This window comes from Schistocerca gregaria, chromosome 5 (genome assembly GCF_023897955.1).
Source record: "Schistocerca gregaria isolate iqSchGreg1 chromosome 5, iqSchGreg1.2, whole genome shotgun sequence".
In the NCBI taxonomy this organism is placed as follows: Eukaryota; Metazoa; Arthropoda; class Insecta; order Orthoptera; family Acrididae; genus Schistocerca; species Schistocerca gregaria.
In genome coordinates, this window is record NC_064924.1 from 366,514,558 (window position 1) to 366,536,783 (window position 22,226).

The following is a 22,226-nucleotide window of genomic DNA, read 5'->3' on the forward strand; positions in this document are numbered from 1 at the left end:
TGGATGCCCACTCACGTACACTGTTTAGTGTTTGTTCGGCTTTTTCTTTCAGTGCATCTGGTGATTTGTCACTGATTAGAACTTTTGAGTCATCTGCAGACAATATTTTTTCTCTGTGCTTGATGCTCTGTGGAAAGTCATCTATGTAAATGAGGAATAGTATTGGGCCAAGGACACTAACCTGTGGGACACCTATATTTACATAATTTGGGTCTGAAGTATACTTTACAATATAGTTTGAGCAACTTGAAATATGTGAAATTTCAGTTACCTGTCTTCTATTTTTTAGATATGACTGGAACCACTTTTCCACAGGTCCCCAAATTCCCAGTCCATCTAACTTATTTAACAATATGTTGTGGTCTACTGTATTAAATGCCTAATTTAAATCAAGAAATATACCTGTTGTGTAGTTCTCTTTATCTAATGCTTCTAGAATGTGTTTTGTGAGGTGTGCTGTTGCTGATTCTATGCTTTTCCCTGATCGAAATCCAAACTGGTCAACAGACAGACAGTAAATAATTCATTAGCCTATCTTTCATAATAGTTTCTAATATTTTTGCAAAGCATGAGAGTAGAGAAACTGGCCTATAATTTTCAATTTTTCCTGCATCACCTTTTTTGAAGAGAGTTAGTAATTTAGCATATTTTAAATAGTCTGGAAAGGAGCCCTGCTTGAAAGATTGATTTATAATATCAACTAAAGGTGTAAGTAAGCTCTTGATACAGTCCTTAATTATAAAAATGGGGACTTCATCTACACCAGCTGAGTTTTTGTTTCTCAGTTTGCTGACAGCTTTATAGACTTCTTCCTGTGGTGTAGGGAATAACACCATTGAGTGTGATACACCATTATTTTGCTTTTTGACCTGAGGGCCTGTTAGAAAATTTTCCTGAATTATATTCCTATGCTACTAAAATAATCATTTATATAGTTTGCCAAATATATTGGGTCTTTTATTAGAGTCCCTTCCTCTTTGATTTTCAAGTCTGGCAGATTCATTTTTGTGGTACCAGTTTCCTGCTTCACAACCTTCCATACTTCTTTATTTTTGTTTTCAGCGGAGAGCACCAGTTTCGAGTTATGATCTCTCTTTGCTGCAAGCAATGTTTTCCTATATCTTTTTTAAAAGAGTGAGAAAGCAGGAATAGTTTGGCTGTGTTTAATGGAGCTCAGGTACTTCAGTGTTTCAGATGATTTTTTGATGCCTTTTGTGACCCACTTGTGTTTTCCTGCTGTTGATAATGGACATAATACTTTAGGAAATGTTTCTTCAAAATTTAATTTAAACAATGTCATGAAATTTTTGAATTTTTCATTTGCATCTACGTCTGAGTATACTGAGTCCCATGTTTGCCCTGCTGTCTGTTTGGCAAACTCATATCTATGTTGTTTAGAAAAATTCATCTGTAAATATGCATTTTCTTTGTTTCTTATGGAGCCTCTTTTATATTAATTATTTCACCTGAGTGATCAGATAATCCTAGCTCTGCTACCACCACCTAGCAGTTTTCTTTGCTTAAATCTGTTAATACCTGATCAACAGCTGTCTATGAGTATTTTGTTATTCTTGTTGCACTGTTAACCATTGGAACTAGATTGAAACTTTGAGCAAGACTTTGTTATGAGTCCCATGTAGAATCAGGATTCAGTTTATCTACATTTAGGTCTCCACATATGAGAATGTGGTTCTCTGGAGTGGATGTCTTGTCAAGAACATGGTTAAGTTTAGAGAAAAAGATGTTGAAGTCTCCACTAGGAGATCTGTATATACATTAAATAATCAAATTCCTACACCTGTATTGGTTCCTGATTTCAACTGCCGCCAGTTCAAAATGTTGCTCTTCACTGATTACACCTAAATCACTTCTGGTCTTATAATTTTGTTTTACGTAAATACAACACCCTTCACCCTTCATAGAAGTCCTACAATATGCACACGCTAAATTATAAGACTGCAAGAGTAATTTATTAATTTCAGCCTCATTGCACCAATGCTCAGTGAGACAAGCAACTGAGCACTCTGTAGACTCCAGGTCCACTTGGATCTTATTTGCTAGGGAACAAAAATTTTGGTGAACAACTGTTAAGTAATTTTTGCCAACACTATTTGCATTCCCCTTTTTTTCGTTTTAATGTCATTCTGTGTTGGTTCAACTGCTTCCTTATTATGATTACACAAAGACACAGCATGAAAAGTTCTTTATAGGCAAGATTCAGAAAGAAGGAAACAACAGGTGTAAGATTAGATATTTGAGAAATTATTTGCTGTCCAAAAAATACCTCCTGTCTTTCCAAATGTTGAGGACGCTGAGGAAAACATCTCATTTAAAAGAAATAAAACAGCTTTGAAGCCTTTCATTAAGTTCAGCAGATGTTACACATTTAAATGAAATTAGTTTTTATATTTTTGGGTATTGTACAAGAACTAGTTGAGGTTCAGTCTAAATATATGTAAATAATATTTTACTGAGTAAAATACAGAGTTTGCAAAATGCAGGAAGCACATATTCCAAAGTCAAAAATCCTTTTTTATATCTAAAAACATTGAAGTTCTTCTAAAAAATGTATGGTTATATAAAACATAAATGGTTTTATTAACACAGTAATCTTTTGTCAAAGTTGAAAAGTGTCCCAAGTTAGGGCATTTGACTATATTGTAATCACATACATCATAGTTCCTTTTGAACTATGGTGGATTATTTACAACAGAATTCATCAGTGAAGCAATACTGAAAATTACTAAATCTTTAAACATGCACCATGATTCTGGGAGAGCACCAAATATTATCCTTACAGTACTTTTTTGAACTATAATCACTTTTTATTAAAAATGATTTACTGCATAACATTATTGTATATGACAGTGTTGAATGAAAATATGCAAAATATTTCAACATACTGATTTTTGTCCCAAAGTTCTACAAAGATTCTAATAAGGAAAGTATTTGTGTTTGAACAAACATATCTCTATGAAACTTTGGTTGCTGGACCATTATGTACTGTAGTGAATTGAGGATTCTTTGATCTCTTCCATAAATTGACATGCAGATTACTTACTATATTGTCCCATGTTGAGAGCCAAAAATTTATTGGTTCCCTCAAAATTCTCTGTGACATCACACAGCATGTAAATTACCAATAATATTGCCCCATCCTGGGAGGCAATAATTAAGTGACATCAGTAAGTTAGTGAACTCAAAAAGCAATAGGTTATGAGGTTAAAGGAGTGATAAGCAAATGGAACAGACTGTTTAGATGAATAAAACATGAAATGACTGTATTTATTTCAGTAACCTTGATGTACAAAACAAAATAAAAAATTATAAATCTCAGAGCCAATATGATTGGGCATGGCCATGAGTCAGTTATTAGGAGAATGAGGCAAAAATTAAACATCTCACCACTTTTCATAGTCATTTGTCATGTGGTGACAGCAGCAAGTGGCTGTGTTTGGATAGTGTGTCACCTTGTAGTAGCACAAGCAAGTTGGCACCTCATATCAGCCACCATCTTTACAGTGAGGCCAGGTATGGTCTCAACACGGACTGCTCAACATGAGTTCCATGGCCGAATATGTGATACCACAGTTTTGGGATGCAGATGTAGGTGATGGATGGAAGAACCTCCATGTCCTCCTGCTTCCATGCTATCTCACTGACTGTCTTCTTCTGCTATCACGCCGCTGAGCTACAAATGCTTGAAATTTTCCTCCTATCAGCATGCCCATGACTGATTGCTATTTCATGACCATTCATTCCAGTGCAGAATGGAAAATTTCCATCTTGTGTGTGTCAGTGTGTTACTCGGGAATCAATGTCTTTATCATGGTTTCTCTGTCAGGGCTGTTGCCACCATTGGCCACAAATTGTTCCAATGTTTTTCTTCATTCCTTAGTTGTTGTGAAAACAGCCACACAACATTTCTTTGTAATAGCTTTCACTGTATATGACCTGGACAGTCTCATGTTTGTACTTTGGCTGAGAATCTGTTGGAGTTTCTTGATTTATGAGCAATATCTTTCCTGTCCAGAAAACATCTTTTTTAGCAGGCAGACTTCTTACATAGTTCTTTAGTCTCACATGCCTCCATGAGTATATTGTTGGTGCATTGTGTTTACACTCCCTCCTAGTTACTGGGGGTACTCAAATTCTCGACACATTCTTGCTTTCAAAGATTATTAAAAGTGGCTGCTCTCAGCCAGAAGATTCACACACCTCCACATGTACCTTCTTGACACTTTTGTGTCTATGCTCCATCCCAGTGGCTGTAGGGTCCATCAGTTTTTGGTACACTTCTCATTGTCCACCAGACTCTTCACAAGGTGTTCATTCTTAAGCAAGGGGAGGCATCCTCCTGTCTACATCATGTGTTGTTGCAGAATGCCTCCAATGTCCATGTCTCAGGCAGTTGCCACGTGAGGTTGGCCTTTCTCCTCATCCTGAACCACTGAAGGAGCTATCACACAGTTCCTTTCATGACTTTAAACCTTCTGGTATGGAAGGTTGAGAGTCATGACAAAGTGGCCCATCTATGTTCAGTTGACTCATTGCACACACATTTCGATAAGAAGAACAAAAATCTTCATTCCTAGATGGTAACACTAATACTTCACTCTCTAATGATGGGTTTTGGGGGGATGTTAAATTTTCAGTTGTGCTCTAGTCTTTAAGACCCAGTCGACTATTTACACAAGCAGTTACCCTTGATAAATATATACAACACAAATTACATTGAACATGGTGATAACACCACAGATGAAATTAAACATTGACACAATATGTGTGAAAATAAATATAAATAGGAAATAAATGTAAACCACACACAGTAATGTCATTTATTCTGGAGATATGAAAAAAAACCATACACATACAAGACACATACAGTTAAGACATGTGAAACAAAATTACTTGTATGCTGCAATAATGTTAATCAAAGTGTTATGAGTCACAAATACCAACATGGAAAACACATAAGACAACTGCAACACACAATAGTTGACCTTACACAGTAGTAATGTTCATCAATGAGTTCTTTAAAATGGACACAAAACACAAAATGGATGGCAGGCCAAACACTTGGTCACACAAAACAAAAAGGTTTTGATGACATACATTACTGGACTGCCATAGGCCAAGGCCAGTAGGACTGGATGGGTAACGCCATAATGTTTTTAGCAATAGCACACAATGTTCCTTCTCAGTGATCTCATTTTCCGACTTAATAAAAAAATACTGCCCTAACAGGGTTTGTAAGGACTGAAGTAGCGACTCACCACCATGTCTTCCTCTGTCATTTGACATCACTGGATATGGATAAGGAGGGACATGTGGTCAGCATACTGCTCTCTCTGCCATTGTCCGTTTTCGTGACCAGAGCTGCTATTATTCAATCAGTTTCCTCAAATTGGCCTCACAAGACTGTGTGCACTTTGCCTGCCAACAGTACTTAGCAGATCCAGACAGTGACCCATCCAAGTGCTAGCCAAGCCCAACAGCACTTAACTTTGGTGATATGATAGGAACCAATGCTACAACTGCGGCATGGCTGTTGGCTTTCCTGCCGTATAACACATATAAAAATAAGATTGGTACCTTCTTTTCTACCACAGAACCTAAAATCATTATGTATAATGCATGTATTATTGATCTTTAGGAGACATCCTTCTTATTTACTAGGTTCAGCTGTGCAAACCTTGTGAATAGATTCGAATTTCAACAAAACAAAAAAGTCAAGCAAGTCCTAACTTTGTATACTTGAGCGATCTTAGCCTGCCCTTAAATTCAAATATGTAAAATAATCTTACACTATAAGTTTAATGGTGTCATCAACAGACTCAAATGTCAACAATAAAAAAAGGTATGTGTACCTAACTTTGTACACTTAAGTGATTTCAACCTACCCTTAAATTCTTACATGTAAAATAACTAACATACTTCAATCCACATTTCATGCAATATTTTGTAGAGGTGAAATGTCTTCACCATCAGCTGTAAGGTATTAATGGTGCATCTCAGTATGCTGTGGCATTTCTGTATATGCTGCAACAGAAATCTCATCAAATACTGGTTCGTGTGTGGTTTCCACCATTCACACTAGTATCATTTCATTGAACACCTCACATAGTAACACAATAAAACATGGACACATCACATGTATTACAATTAAGTACACACAGCAAACAAACAAATAAAGTACACAGAAATGGTAATGCACTTTTATGGGGTGCATGATAATTCTGCACGACGGAGTCTCATTTTATCAAATGTATGCATCTCCCCTCAGCCTTACACTGCATGTTGGGATGACACACATAACCCACACTCACATACATGCAACTGTCATGTCATCTCACCACATTCACACCAAGTGTTACACAGTCCAGGCACATACAAAAATGATATCTAATCACAATCAATATTTACTGATTACTTTGACAGAAAAGCTATTCAGAAAATATAACATGTTGTTAACAGTCATCTACAAATATTTATATTGCTACTGCTATACACTACTTTATTGAGCCATGTAAGCTCTCAGGCTGCAGGTGTGAAATATCCCAACCTTCTGCTCATCTTCAAATTGTGAAGGCATTCAATGCTACTGTCTGTTGCACCAAGTATGGGCCTTCATAAGGGTGGAAGAACTTTGCTATCTTTTTCTTTTCGACATGCATCAGCCTAAGCGCTCTCACAAGGATTCGGTACCCTGCTCCTTTTTGATTCTTCTCTATCATGAACTCTCAGATCCGATTCATGCATTTCTGGGGTGTTTCTGTCTCTCTTCCCATCAGAGGTTTGACAGTCCTGTCAGCCATTGATTTCTCCAGTTTCTGAAACTGTAGGTATATTGGTCTGTACCCAGTACTTCAATATATGGCTTCAGTTAAGTATCTGTCTTCAGTGGTGGCGTTATGCGTCAGTGACATTGGCGATGGCAGTGACCACTGATGGCCTCGCACCTGTGGGGGCCTGGCAAAAAGATTGTTGAAGGTTGTGAACTTGCCCTCCTTCTAACAGCCGTGTACCGCAAGTCTCTAGAGGAACGGAAGGTTCCAAATGATTGGAAAAGAGCACAGGTAGTACCAGTCTTCAAGAAGGGTCATAGAGCAGATGCACAAAACTATAGATCTATATCTCTTATGGCAATCTGTTATAGAATTTTAGAACATGTTTTTGCTCATGTATCAAGTCGTTTTTGGAAACCCAGAATCTACTCTGTATGAATCAACATGGATTCCGGAAACAGCGATCGTGTGAGACCCAACTCGTTTTATTTGCTCATGAGACCCAGAAAATATTAGATGCAGGCTCCCAGGTAGATGCTATTTTCCTTGACTTCCAGAAGGCATTCAATACAGTTCCGCACTGTCGCCTGATAAACAAAGTAAGAGCCTACGGAATATCAGACCAGCTGTGTGGCTGGATTGAAGAGTTTTTAGCAAACAGAACACAGCATGTTGTTATAAATGGAGAGATGTCTACAGACGTTGAAGTAACCTCTGGTGTGCCACAGGGGATTGTTATGGGACCATTGATTTTCACAATATATATAAATGACCTAGTAGATAGTGTCGGAAGTTCCATGCGGCTTTTTGTGGATGATGCTGTAGTGTACAGAGAAGTTGCAGCATTAGAAAATTGTAGCAAAATGCAGGAAGATCTGCAGCGGATAGGCACTTGGTACAGGGAGTGGCAACTGACCCTTAACATAGATAAATGTAATGTACTGCGAATACATAGAAAGAAGGGTCCTTTATTGTATGATTATATGATAGCGGAACAAACACTGGTTGCAGTTACTTCTGTAAAATATCTGGGAGTATGTGTGCGGAACGATTTGAAGTGGGATGATCATATAAAATTAATTGTTGGTAAGGTGGGTACCACGTTGAGATTCATTGAGAGAGTCCTTAGAAAATGTAGCCCATCAAAAAAGGAGGTGGCTTACAAAACACTCCTTTGACCTATACTTGAGTATTGCTCATCAGTGTGGATCCGTACCAGATCGGGTTGAAGGAGGAGATAGAGAAGGTCCAAAGAAGAGCAGCGCGTTTCGTCACAGGGTTATTTGGTAACCGTGATAGCATTACGGAGATGTTTAGCAAACTCAAGTGGCAGACTCTGCAAGAGAGGCGCTCTGCATCACGGTGTAGCTTGCTGTCCAGGTTTCGAGAGGGTGCGTTTCGGGATGAGGTATTGAATATATTGCTTCCCCCTCCTTATACCTCCCGAGGAGATCACGAATTTAAAATTAGAGAGATTCGAGCGTGCACGGAGGCTTTCAAACAGTCGTTCTTCCCGCGAACCATACGCGACTGGAACAGAAAAGGGAGGTAATGACAGTGGCATGTAAAGTGCCCTCCGCCACACACCGTTGGGTGGTTTGCGGAGTATAAATGTAGATGTAGATGTAGATGTTAAAATTTCAGCTACTTAGTTGTCCTTTTCTGTTTCCGTACAAATGTAGTAGTATTGACCAAGGGTCGTAGTGAGCATCTATGCAGCAGCACACCAAGCATACAAGTTTGGGACTGCAGACTGATTCTGGTAGGCCTATTACATTACATGATTTATGAAGGATATACCTGTCATGAATCAGCACACGTGCACTAAGCGGCAGACTAAAAAAGTTTTGTAAAATAAATTATTAAATTATGTACTTAGGGAGGAAGCTGATCGCCATATTAAAGAAAGATGCATCTTACATGGAAACTACACTTACTTTTCTTTATAACATATTCACAGCCTGATTGGTATGCACAGTCTTTCTGAATTGACTCTTGGAACCAACAATAAGCAAATGCAACAATGCTCTATGGAAGAGACAATAAAGGCAGGAGCATTGTCTAGGCTAATAACGCCAGCTCTCTGAAACCAATCCTACCAAGCAAAACTTCACCCTTTTTTCAAGTTATTGAACTGGTACAAGTGAACAAGCCATTTATCCCTCAAGGTGCGGTTGTACCAGTTTCAGCCATACATACTAAAGGAACCCTGTCCTACAGTAAGTCAATATACAAATACATTTCTTGGCATATTTATTTGGCTACCATCATACATGACAGAATTTAAAAAAAAATATTTTGGCATGTACAATAATTGCACAGCCTATTTCCTCTATACTGTGACAATCAGTACTTAAAGTACCCTAGTGTAGGCTACTTATCAACATCCTTAGCACAAGATGTTTTTTAGATCATCATGTCTGGAGGACCCTCAAGAGACAGAGGCATATGGGGAAAATGGTAATCTGGAGCATAAAAAAGAAACAAAAAGGCTGAGACAATTATATCCAACCAAGCTACGAGTTCATGTATGATGAAATTTCTTCAGAAAACTTCAGGTGTAACTGCTCCAGCGGCCTCCAATGAAGCTCTTATCCAAGAGTCTTTAGTTTCTGAAACAGAACCAAATTCAGGGTCAAATGAATCTGTTACCCTTTCTGATACATTATCAGAATTGAGTGAAACGCTGTGATATTGTGAGCAAATAAAGACTTCAAAAGTGCTAATCAAGAGCAAACTGTTCATATAAGAGAGTCGTTTACAGAATTAGATCTGGGAAAGGGGGAATTTCCAGTGACAGATTTGCAGCATCATGATTAAATTCAGAATGGTACCCAACAAAACCAAGAGAATCCTGATAAAAGTTACCCCAAAGATGCAAATAAAGGAAACTTAACTAAATTTTATTTCACTAGAAAATTTAGTAATGGGGAAAGCAGCATCACAGATGGTTAGCTTACTCCATATCTCAAGACAAATTTTATTGCTTTCAGTGTAGACTCTTTACACATTTGCTGACACAGAGGATAGAAGAATGACTTTGTGACTGGAAATATCTGAGTAGGATATAGCAAACACATGATCAGGGTCAAGGACACATGAAGTGCATGATTAGATGGATAGCATTCTGTAAAGGAATCAAATAGGGAAAAACAATAGATAAAGAAAACGAGAGATTGATTAGGTAACCAGAAAAGTATTCGTATACCTTGTTTGAAAGACTGATCGATATTATAAAATACTTAGCTTCAAACAATCTGGTGTTTAGAGGGCAGCGAGAATCCCTTAACCTGAACAACAGTGGAAACAGTCGGAATTTTATAGACTTATTTAAATTGTGATCCAAATATGATCTAACACTAAAAGAGCATTTGCAATGTATTAACGAAAAGCAACTTTGGCAGCATTATCTGAGCCACGACAAAGGATTAATTACATTAATGTCCAAATCTGTTGTCAATGAAATTATAAACAGAGTCAAACAAGCAAAATATTAAACCTTGTTACTCGATGGTATCAGGAATTTGAGATACGTGGAACAAATGCCAATAATATTAAGATTTTGTAATCCCTCAACTGGAGAGATAAAGGAACGTTTCGTTGGGTTTATTGCCATCGCTGAAACATCGCAATGGGAGAGTATGTAACAAGTGCCATTTTAAAGGAAGGAGAAAATAATGGCCTAGACATCCAAAACTATCGAGGACAGGGATACGATAACGGTGTCAATGTGGTTAGCATTAATAAAAGTGTTGGAACAAGACTACCGGTACTCAGCGTTAATCCATGAGCTTCGTTCACGATGTGTGGATACCATTCTTGGAATGTGCTTTTGTTAGAGGCCGCTAACATTTCTACAACAGCTAAAACGTTTCCCGCCTTTTTTACGAAATCAAGCAAGCAGTGGTATCTTATAAAAACTAAATTGAAATTGACACTGAAACCTCATCTGAAACAAGATGGAAAAGTAGAATCGGAGCTGTGAAAGAGACATTTTTGCAATTTGCTGATATCGAAATTGTGAGTGACCTGAAAAATAGAAGTGATGATTCCAAAACTCTTAGCGACCGTGAAGCAGTCTTAAAGTAAATGTTAACTTCTGAGTTTATTGTTGCAATACACTTGTGGTATGAGATTTTGCTATGTGTCAACAATATAAGTAAACTATGACAATCAGTTCAAGTGATCCTGAAAGATGTTATTGATACTTTACGTTCTTTTCACAACTGGATTCAAACACACAGGATCCATAACACAGGATTTGAAACAAGCGTTGTAGAAGCTACATTGTTTGTAGAAAAAAATTGTTAAGATATTGAGTCTCAGTTAAAAAAAAAGGATAACACAGAAAAAGTCAATGTTCGGTAATGAATAAATTGATGAATCTATACAATATGCTGAAATGCAGTAGGGTGTTAGCTTTTTTAACATATTGATAGACGCTATAATAGTCAACACTGAATGTTGATTCAAAGCATTCAACAAATATTTTGAATGATTTGGTTTATTTACAATATGAATTATTTGAAATTGTTATCCAAGGACAACCTTCACAAACAGTGTAATGATTTTGGTACAATACCACTAGAAGGTGAAAATACCGATGTATGGCCTTTCAAATGTTATGAAGAACTCCCAACTTTTAAAATCCAAAGACACAAACAAAGACGCAAAAAACTTATTCAGTACATATTTGAAAATAATTTGGACGAAGTATATCCAAATCTTTACATAACAATCAGAATAATGCTCACAGTTACAGCCAGTACAGTTTCTGCCTAGAGAAGTTTCTCAAAGTTCAAACTGATTAAGACATACTTAACCCTCCGACAACAACAGGGGTAATGCGTCATCCCAGTGGTAGTTTGTTTCTTCTGTTAAGTTACAACAATGGTATGTTTCTGGCAGGCTTATGTATTCTTTCGCCATTGTTGTATAAATCAGTCATTGGTCTGTCATGCTGCTGGTCAGTTACGTTCAGCTGCCACTTGAGATCGAATAATTCTTGGGGTTATAGTCACCCCTGTTACCATTTTCGTATGTGAAATATATCTGCTAGATTTCACAAGCTTTTCAAGTATCGAATCTGTAGATGTGAGTGATCCATGGTTTCAGGACTTTGTGAAAGGGTTTAAGAGGAAGATAACGATGATTGCAGTGAAAATGACTTATTTTCAAGTGAGGAAGATAATTTGAAAATTCAATCTGAACATAGTTCTGAGTTTGAAGCTTTGACGTTGTAAGATGGTGATGATGATGATGAGGAGGAGGAGGTATCATCAGCAAACACAATCCAGGATAAGAATGGTCTAAAATACCGCCTAATAAAGGTAAAACCCAACTTAGACACATTTTAAAAATTGCTAAAGCTGTTAACTTTGCTCAAAACATTGACTCAGAGTTAGGTGCTCTCAGGGAATAGTAGATATGATTGTATCTCATACAAATGGGGAGATCCAAAGAAAAAAAGGTATGTATACTAACCAGAGGTTTCTTGGTGATATGGACAAGGAAGAAATATGTGCACTAATGGGATTGCTTTATATGTCAGGTAGCAGAAAAGATGGTCATCTCAACACTGAAGATATGTGGTGTGGCTCATCTGTGTAAAAATGTATTATGTCTCAAATGAGGTTCAGTTTTTTTTTCCAAATTGTCTGAGATTTGATGATAAGACCAAGAGAAATAAGGACGACAAATTTTAACCTAATTCTGAGCTCTGGACAGCTGTTCAAGTTATTGTCCTCATATGTATGTAACAATTGATGAACAGCTTTTAGGATCTCGTGGCAAATGCCCATTCCATGTTTACATTGCTTCAAAGATAAATATGCCATCAAAATAATCACAATGTGTGATGCCATAACTTATTATATTATAGATAGTATTCCATGCTTTGGGAAGGAGAACAGAAACACAAATGAAAGTCTGCCAACATACTATGTGAAAACTCTGTCCAGAACTATTCGTGGGACAGGTAGAAATATCATTTGTGACAATTGGTTCACATCTATACCTTTGGCAGACATGTTGCTGAAAGAGAATAGGACAGTTGTTGGTAAATTGAGCAAAAATATGATGGAGATCCACCAAGTTTCCTACCCAACAGAAAGAAGGAAGTGCTATCATCCAAATTTGCTTTTCATCAGAAAAAACACTTGTCTCCTTCACTCCTAAAAATGGAAAATCTGTTGTTCTTTTGTCTACAATGCACAATGTTCCTGATGTTGACCAGACCACAAATAAACCTGAGATCATTGAATTTTATAATAGTACAAAAAGAGGTCTGGGTGTATTTGACAAAATGGTAAATGCGTACTCTGTTTCGAGGAGTACATGACACTGGCCCATTTCGGATATTTTATGGAATATTGGACCAGGCAGCAATAAATTCTTTTATTCTATTCCTTGTAAAGTCATAGCAAAAAGTGAAAAAAAGATTTTCTAAAAAAGTCTTGGATTTAAACTTGCTTCATCACATGAAACGGTGCCTACAGAAAAATTTGCCATGAGAGCTTTTGGGAAATATAGCTTCACTCTTAGGAACAAAGAGAACAAATCACCCACAAGGCCAGGAAAAGAGGCCCACAAAACTGCAGAAGCAAACAAGATGTCATGTATGTCCTAGAGATAAAGACAGAAAACTGAAAGTAGCTTGTGTAAAATGATGTAGGCCTGCATGCAATGATCACAGAAAAGAAATGTGCATAACTTGTTTCTCTTAAAGAACAATTTCCTAATAATTGTTTTCCAATTACTGTAAAGTGTGTATGTGTTAATAAGCATGTTAATGACTTTAAACAGATCAAGTTTCATTCTGTACATTTTCTAAAGTTTTAATTATATGTAAAATAAAATTTTGAGGTAATGAAGCATCCCTGTTACCATTGAAAGGTCTGTTATACATGCTACTAACGGAGGGTTAAGAAACATGATGTGCCAAGAAAGCCTATCTGGGATGTCAATACTATCAATTGAGACAGAAATAGCGGCTGGTATTAACTGTGACGTAATCTTGAAAAAAATCAGTAAGCTGAAAAGCCAGTAGTTTCTTTTATTTTAATGTGTGCTTGTTTAATGTAATTTTCGTCATTGCAGTAATCCTTGTATATTGCCATAGCAAAATTTGTGTATAATTCAGCTCATTTAATTTAACACTTTCTTTCTGGCTGGAAGGTGAAAGGGGCCTCGCAAAGCTGATTTGTAGCTGGCAGTCAATTTTTGCCTAGCACTGGCATTGTCTGTCTTCAAAAGGTACTGGGCACAGGCACTGTGTCTATCAGAAACCAATATCCTAAAGAACACTTCCAGCTGGCATGTGTGTCATTCTGTGGGATTGAACTGAGGGTTTCTAACTGATGAGAATGTCACTTTGATCCTATCCTTTTCTAATCCTGCCCTCCATCTTGGGGATGTAACAATTGTAGCATGATCTGAGAGGACTGTCTTGGGCTTACCACATATGTGCAGATAATCTTCCAAGTTTTTATAAAGCTTTTCAGTGTGTTGCAGTTTGTAGCATAAAGCCTGATGTGCTTGCTAAATACATCCATGACAACGAAAATAAACAGCTGCCCAAACTTCCTTCAGCAGAGGACCATAATAACCAACATGCAACAGGTCATTTGGTATTTTTGGTGTGATATCATGCACTTCACCTTGTTCAGTCGCATTCTGACATTTTGCGCAATGGTACATGTCACGTTTCTTAATTACCTCTGCAGTCTTCTGTCTGGCTATGGCTTGTTCCCATTTCTTGTCGACTGTCGCATACAACTTCGTTGCTCCACAGTGGCTGATGTGCTGATGAAATCACTGGAGTAAACCCTCCAAAAGTGCATCAGTGAGCCAAATTTTCTACTTTCATTCTTTCACATACCATCAAAAACATACCTTTGTTTGACCATATATATCAGAGCAATGTTTCTCATTCATATATCCTGTACACCAATGTTGTGCAGCAGAAAGTCCATTACCTTCCCGATTTCTGTCTGTTGGTCTTTTGCTGCAGCTAACTCCCTCCTACATTAAAGGATGTATGCATGGTCACACTGTTGTGAAATCTCCATTACAGCCTAATTACATTCTAGCTCAACTTTCGTCACCACCCTCCCCCAAGGATTTCAGTTTAACAAGTCAGTGGATTTCTAATGTTTACCCTTGCAATAAGTGATTTCCAGATCATATTCTTGATTTGGCGTGTCTCACCACATCACTCTGATACCAATGTATCTTCAGTTCTTAGGACCATTAGAGCATGCTTGTCTGTACATAAACTAGTTTTCTGGCCAAATAGATAACTCCTAACTGTTTTGTCACATAGACAATTGGCAACATTTCTTGTTCAATAGTGAAATACCGTATCTCTGCACCCAGCAGCTTCCAGTTACATGTGACCGCAATGTGCACATTCCCATCCTTGCTTTCATGTTGTAGGTGTCCTCCAATGCCTTGCACACTTGTGTCTTTGAATAGTTGGAAAGATGCCAACAAATCAGGGTGTACAAAACAAATATTGTCATGGTTGTGGGTTAGAGACCATCTCGCATGTTCTTTTAGGATTTAGAGGGCAAGAGACCATTAATGTGTGCTTCCATGTCACCTTAATTGCCAAGCGAGTATGGAAGGCATGCTCAAAAAGGAATATAACAATATGCATAGAGAGAACACAGTCAGATGCCGTGATGACAAGCACACTGAGATGACAAAGATTGAAGGTGAAACCCCCACAGCAACTGAGAAGCTCATGTGAAGTGAAGAATGCAAAGGAGATTCCAGAGTGGATGAAAAGCACTGTAAGGTGCTCCATGAAAGCAAGAGTACAGTAAATGAACATCTGTAGCAATAGAAGATAATTTGGTCCCGTTCATAGTCGAAAAAGGTGCAAAAGTTCCTAAGAACTGCAGATACACAAGTACAAGTGTGATGTGTTGGGCCATATCAATTCAAGAATAGTCAGGAAATCACTTATTGCTAAGGTAAACATAAAAATTGGCCAACTGGTTGAACTGAAATTCTTTGCAGGACGATGGTGACGAAAGTTGAGCTAGAAGGTAATGAGGCTATAATGAAGATGTTGCAGCAATGGGACCATGTGTGCAGTCTACAGGATTGCAGGTGTTTCCACATGTTGAAGTGGCGAGATAGACTGATTACGTCTCACTTAGAAACAAGGGACATGGTAGATGGAGTCCTGTGCACAGAGATTAGCCAGAAGTGGATGTGAATGATGTAGAGAATGATCTGACTGGGAGCAGAAGCAAATATCTTTACCTTCTTGATTATGTTTTCCTCCTCATTTCACCAGCTCCACTTCCTGCCCTTCATCAACAGTGCATATATAGGACTCATCATCTGCACAACATCGACAATGATCCCCCATGAAATGAAGTCAGCCTCAAGAATTATTTTCATTCTTGCATGTAAGATGAATGTTTCATTTTTGTGATTTCTGCCATTTTGCATTTTTCTGGTTGGATACCTTGCGGCGAGAGCTCTAACTCGAGATATACAAGGAGCGTTTGAAAAGTCTGTGCAAAAATAAAAACTACTTACGAGTTTGGGATAAACCTTTTTTTATTTTTCAACACAGTCTCCTATTTGACTTACACATTTTGTCCAATGCTGTTCTAATTTGTTGATCCCGTCCAAATAATAGGAATTGTACAAGTCTGCAAAATAAATATTAGTTGCTGCAATCACCTCCTTGTTTCAATAAAATCTTTGTCCCACCAGCCATTTCTTCAAATTGGGGAACAAATAGTAGTCCAAGGGAGCCAAGTCTGGAGAATAAGGGGTATGTGAAACGAGTTGGAATCCTATTTCCATTCATTTTGCAACCAGAACTGCTGAGGCGTGTGCTGATGCAGTGTCATTATGGAAAAGGACTTTTTGCGGTCCAATCGCCAGCGTTTTTCTTGCAGCTCGATTTTCAAACGGTCTAATAACAATGAATGATATGTATCTGTAATAGTTTTACCCTTTTCCAGGTAATCAATGAGGATTATCCCTTGCGAATCCCAAAAGACAGTCACCATAACCTTTCTGGATGAAGGAATGGTCTTCGCCTTTCTTGGTGCAGATTCTCCCTTGGTAACCCATTGTTTAGATTGTTGTTGGGTCTCAGGAGCATAGTAATGTATCCATGTTTCATCTACAATGATGAATCAATGCTTAAAGTCCTGCAGATTCTTCCTCAACAGCTGCAAACCATCCTTGCAACACTTCACACAATTCTGTTTTTGGTTAAGCATGCGCAATCACGTAACCCATCTTGCAGATAGTTTCCTCATGTCCAAATGCTTATGTAAAATATTATGTACCCATTCATTCAAGATGTCCCCAACACTAGCAATCTCACACACCTTAACTCTTCTGTCATCCATCACCATATCATGGATTTTATCAATGATTTCTGGAGTCATAAACTCCACAGGGCATCCAGAACATTAAGCATCACTTGTGTCCATATGGCCTCTCTGAAAATTTTGTAACCACTTATAAACTGTTCTAATCGAAGGTACAGAATCACTGTAATGTTTATCATGCTTCTCTTTAGTCTCCTGAGGCATCTTGCCTTTCATAAAGTAATGTTTAATCACTATACGAAATTCCTTTTCGTCCATTTTTTGACAATCACTCAACTTCCCTGATTCACACAAATGCCAAACACAAAGAAATAGACCAATATGATTGAAACTAGGTGTGCGTTCTTTCCAAAGATGCTACTAATTAAACAGGACCTCGATCCTGGTGGTGCCATCTCTCGGACTTTGCACGGACTTTTCAAACGTCCATCGTACCACAATATTTGCTCACAGGTTCGTTTACTCAGGCCTGAGCATCACGCAAATCTCTGAATTAGCACCAGTAGTTGATTTGTGTGGCATAAGTGTTCCTGAAATGTTGCAGATGCGAAAGTTATGTCGTTGATGTAGGCAACATAAAATTCCCTCATTTCTGGTTCCATTATACCAAGCAGAGCCATCAAAAATGCTGAACTTGAGTTATTATGCCCAAATGATACTCGGTTGTACACATACTGCTCCTCATAGAATAGGGAGGTGGTGAATTTTCAGCAGGACTGATCGAGATTAACTTGACTGACACTGGCTGTAATGTCAAAGGTTGACATCCAAATTTTTCCCGAAAATTGGCGAGTATGTCCTGGATAGGTTTCAGCCTTGTACTGTATGTCTCAATGTGATCATTTAACATCCTGGCATTGAGACAACAATGAAAAGATCCATCTTCCTTAGGCACAGTCACGAGCACAATATGACTCCAGCTGCCTCCATTGCCTGTGTTGCTTTCCTGATAGTTCTTCGGTGCTTCCAGGCCATTGAATACACTTTTCTTGTCAACGGTCGATCACACATTACTCTAAACTTGTTAAGCACTCCCCAAAATCTTCCTGGTAGGAAGGATAATGTATCCCTGAATTCGATTACTGCTTTCTCCAGTTCCTGTTTCTGCTTCCAGCTCAACCATGGGTTATCTTGTATACTCCCAGTCACATCAGCTTCTATGTCCTCCACACCCACTTCTGACTGATTGCCTGTACACAGGACACCATCTACCATGTCCCTTGTTCCTGAGTGAGCTGTAATTTGTTTATCTCTCCACTTTGATGCATGGAAACTACTGCAATCCTCCAAAAACCCTATGACTTCTGCACATTTTTCGACTGTGAATGGAACAACATTATCTTCTGTTACTGCAGGGTGTTTCCACTTTGTACTCGTACTTCCATGGTGCACCTTACAGTGCTTTTCATTCACTCTGGAATCTCCTTCACATCCTCTGCTCCACATGAGCTTCTCAATTGCTGAGGGGGTTTTGTCATTGTCTAGATGCATTTGTCATCACAGCATCCGACTGTGGTCTTTTCCTACATGTTATTATATTCCTCGCTTCGCAATTGGGGTGTCATGGGAGCATACCCATTAATGGCCTCTGGCCCTCTAAATCCAAAGAGTACATGTGTGAGGGTCTCTAATCCACAACCAGTTCCATCATATCCGTCAGATTCTCTTTCGTTGGTTATGTGCGTGGAATTATTATCATGACTGTCAGGTGGTAAACTGACTTTATCTGGAATGCTTGTTCCTCTAACAAGTAACCTTTTAGCTCCCATGGTCCACTACGAAAATTTCCTTGTTCTCATTACATGTTACAAGTTAACTGTGCCCTTAGTGCTCTCTGCACCCAGTGTGACTAGATCTTTGAACAGGCTGACCATAGTTTTAGTGGTCCAGTCCACGATCACCGCTCTACTCAGAAGTATGTCATTGCCGATTATAAAATCTAGCGACAAACCACCGATGACAATTGTGTTCACTTTGAAGCCATTTCTTCCATCACTTAGCAACACCAAGACCTGCTTTTTTTACCTTCTTCCTTTTCGCCCCAAAAGCGGGAGTTAGTGAGATTCCTTCTGTGGCTATGTCATCTAATTTACTGCTGCTTTCCACCAGTTTTGCATAAGAAGAAGTATAAAGTGCTGTAACTTTTGATATAGAATCCAGACATGTTCTCATCTTAATTCCTTCTATGGTTATCTCAATGAGGGGACATTAATTATCTGCTTTTTCTGGCAACTCTGGGTCATAACGGTACTGGTCAATGTCGTCTTGCACTTCGATCATCAGTACCATATATTATGTATTGTTACTTCTCTAATGAGGCATTCCCTGCATTATCTCGTTGTCTTTGGTCATTTGCTTGTGTGATCTCATGAACCTCTGCCTGAGGTGTGGCCAGTGGTGGTGAACCCCCATTACTACCTCACTCTCTCTCACTACACAACACTTGCATGCAATTCACATGGCTTCCATAGTCAAGCACTTCGATCTTACCTTGCTCTTTCTGGTGCCAATTCTGCCTGTCATGGCACTGCACAAACCTTTGTGGTGCCCTATTTTCTGCCTCATTGTGTTAGCGTGTGTTGTCCTTCATTTCTCCTGTTATTCAGTGTCACCCGAAGGTCATAAAATAACAAGAAACTGTTCTCTTGACAGTGCCCCGATGAGTGTAAATTGTACATGAGCAGGAAAATGTGAGCGCATTGTGCTACACCATTCCTCATCTGTCATTTTGTCATACAAGTATCCCATCACAATGACAAAGTAAGCAGCTTATGTTGCCATGGATTGGCATGACTATGGTGCATACTGTCTGCTGTATACTACTATGCTCACTTTTGCACTTGCCTGTGTGGCCAGGTTTAAATACGTTGCCTCCTCGTCGAGCATCTGCAGTGCAACACGTAAAGCATTACATTCAACCACTCCCTTCGCATACAGATACACGTCTAAATACTTTAGGTATGCCTTTGGGTGGGTGCTGCACATTCGACCAGACTTAGGCAGTGGTTTATCTACCCCGTGCTTTGGGAATGCAGCCTGAAAATTCATTGGCATGACCTTTATTACACGGACATGACCTTGTCGTACCACAGACACTTCTCGCTCAAGGGTTGACACTCTTGTTCGTGTTACCTTGGAGGATTTACTTTCCTCATCTATTCAGTTGGAAATGTCAGTCATCTTTGTCGTTACCTGCATGTCTAGGTTGTCAACTTTTGTTTCACATGCTTTTCTCACCTTGTCAAGGCAGTTGGTAACCTCCATCTGTATCTTTGTGGTCCTGACCTCAATTCTCACCTTACTTCAGCAAACTGCCCACAAGTCTTCTGACTACAAAATTATAGCTCGGTTTCCAGTCTTTCAAATAGTTTTTTATCCTCCTCCCTAATGGTGGTAACTGAGATACATATATGGTTTTTCTAATATTGCAAGAATTCGCTCCAGTGGACTCTGAGTTTGTATATCTCCCAAAGAAGTGCTAAGTGTTTCTTCGCTCACCCCAAACTTTCCTTAATTGGCCTGTTGGTTTCAAGTGGACTCTAAATTTGTATAATCCCCAATGTAGTTTCCGTATTTGTCTATCTTCCACACCTCAGTTGCATAGAAAAACATAACCAACCAAAAATACTGCACAGTACAAAATGACACAGATAAAATGACGCAAATGGCAATGCTGGTAGCAACAAAGAGAACAATGGAACATGAGAGACAGATATTCACAACAACAAACTAGATGTTCTAAAACTACATCACAAAATATGGGGAAGGCTGTGGGATCCAAAGCTAAATAAGCTAACTAATGCTAGGTCTAAACCATACTGCATAATTGCAACACACTCAGTGCACACAAACACAGCATCTGTGTTCCTCACATCACATACAGAGAGGTTAACAAATTTCAATAAAATTATGGGAACTTAATTCTTCCTGAGTCATGTCACAAAATTTACAAGTCCTCACACTAGCAAAAATATGAGAATGAAATCAAATTGACATCCCATGTTGGGCATCAAAAATGTGGTGAATTGATGATTTTTTGACCTTTTCCACAAATTGACATGCATATTACTAACTACATTGCCCTACTTTAGGAACAACAAATGTAGTGCATCCTCCCAAATTCTCTGTGGCATCACATAGAACACAAATTAGCAATCAGATCACACCACCCTGGGAGCCAATAATGAAATGTATTAGTAACTTAGTAAGCTCAAAAAGCAAAAGGTTATGAGATTAAGGGACTGATAAGCGAACAGAACAAACTATTTAGATGAATAAAATATGAAATTATTGTACTTATTTCAGTAACTTGTAAACTAAACAAAACAAAAGATTACAGATCTCAGGGCTGTTTGGACTGGGCATTAACACGACTCAATTATTAAGGAGAGTAAGGGGGAAATGAATCTTTTCATTATTTTAGGCATTTGTAGTGTGGTCATGATGGTGCCAGGCACAGTGTCAGGATGGTGAGACCCAAGAATAGTCTCTTCATTGATTGCTAACCATGTGTTATGTAGCCAAAGCTGTGATACCACAATGTCAGGAGGCAGATTTGGGTGATGACTGGAAGAGTCCCCATGTCCTCTTCTCCTATCACTCCGCTAAGCTCATTAACTCCTCAAAATTTTCCTTCTCTCAATGTTGTCATTGGCAGACTAAATTTGCAATGCTGACTGATGACTGGTTGCTGCTTCATGATCATGCCTCCCAGCAAAGGATGTAAATTTTCCATCTTGTGTGTGCTTGTGTGTGATTCAAGAATTGGTGTCTTTCTCATCATTTTCCTGTTGAGGCATTCCCATCACTGGCCACTCATTGTTTTTCTTCATTCTTCAGTTGTTGTGAAAGCAACCACCCAACACTTCTGTTGAGGCATTCCCATCACTGGCCACACATTGTTTTTCTTCATTCTTCAGTTGTTGTGAATGCAACCACCCAACACTTCTGTTGAGGCATTCCCATCACTGGCCACACATTGTTTTTCTTCATTCTTCAGTTGTTGTGAAAGCAACCACCCAACACTTCTTTGTAACGGCTCTCTCTGTGTGAGACCTGGACAATCTCATGT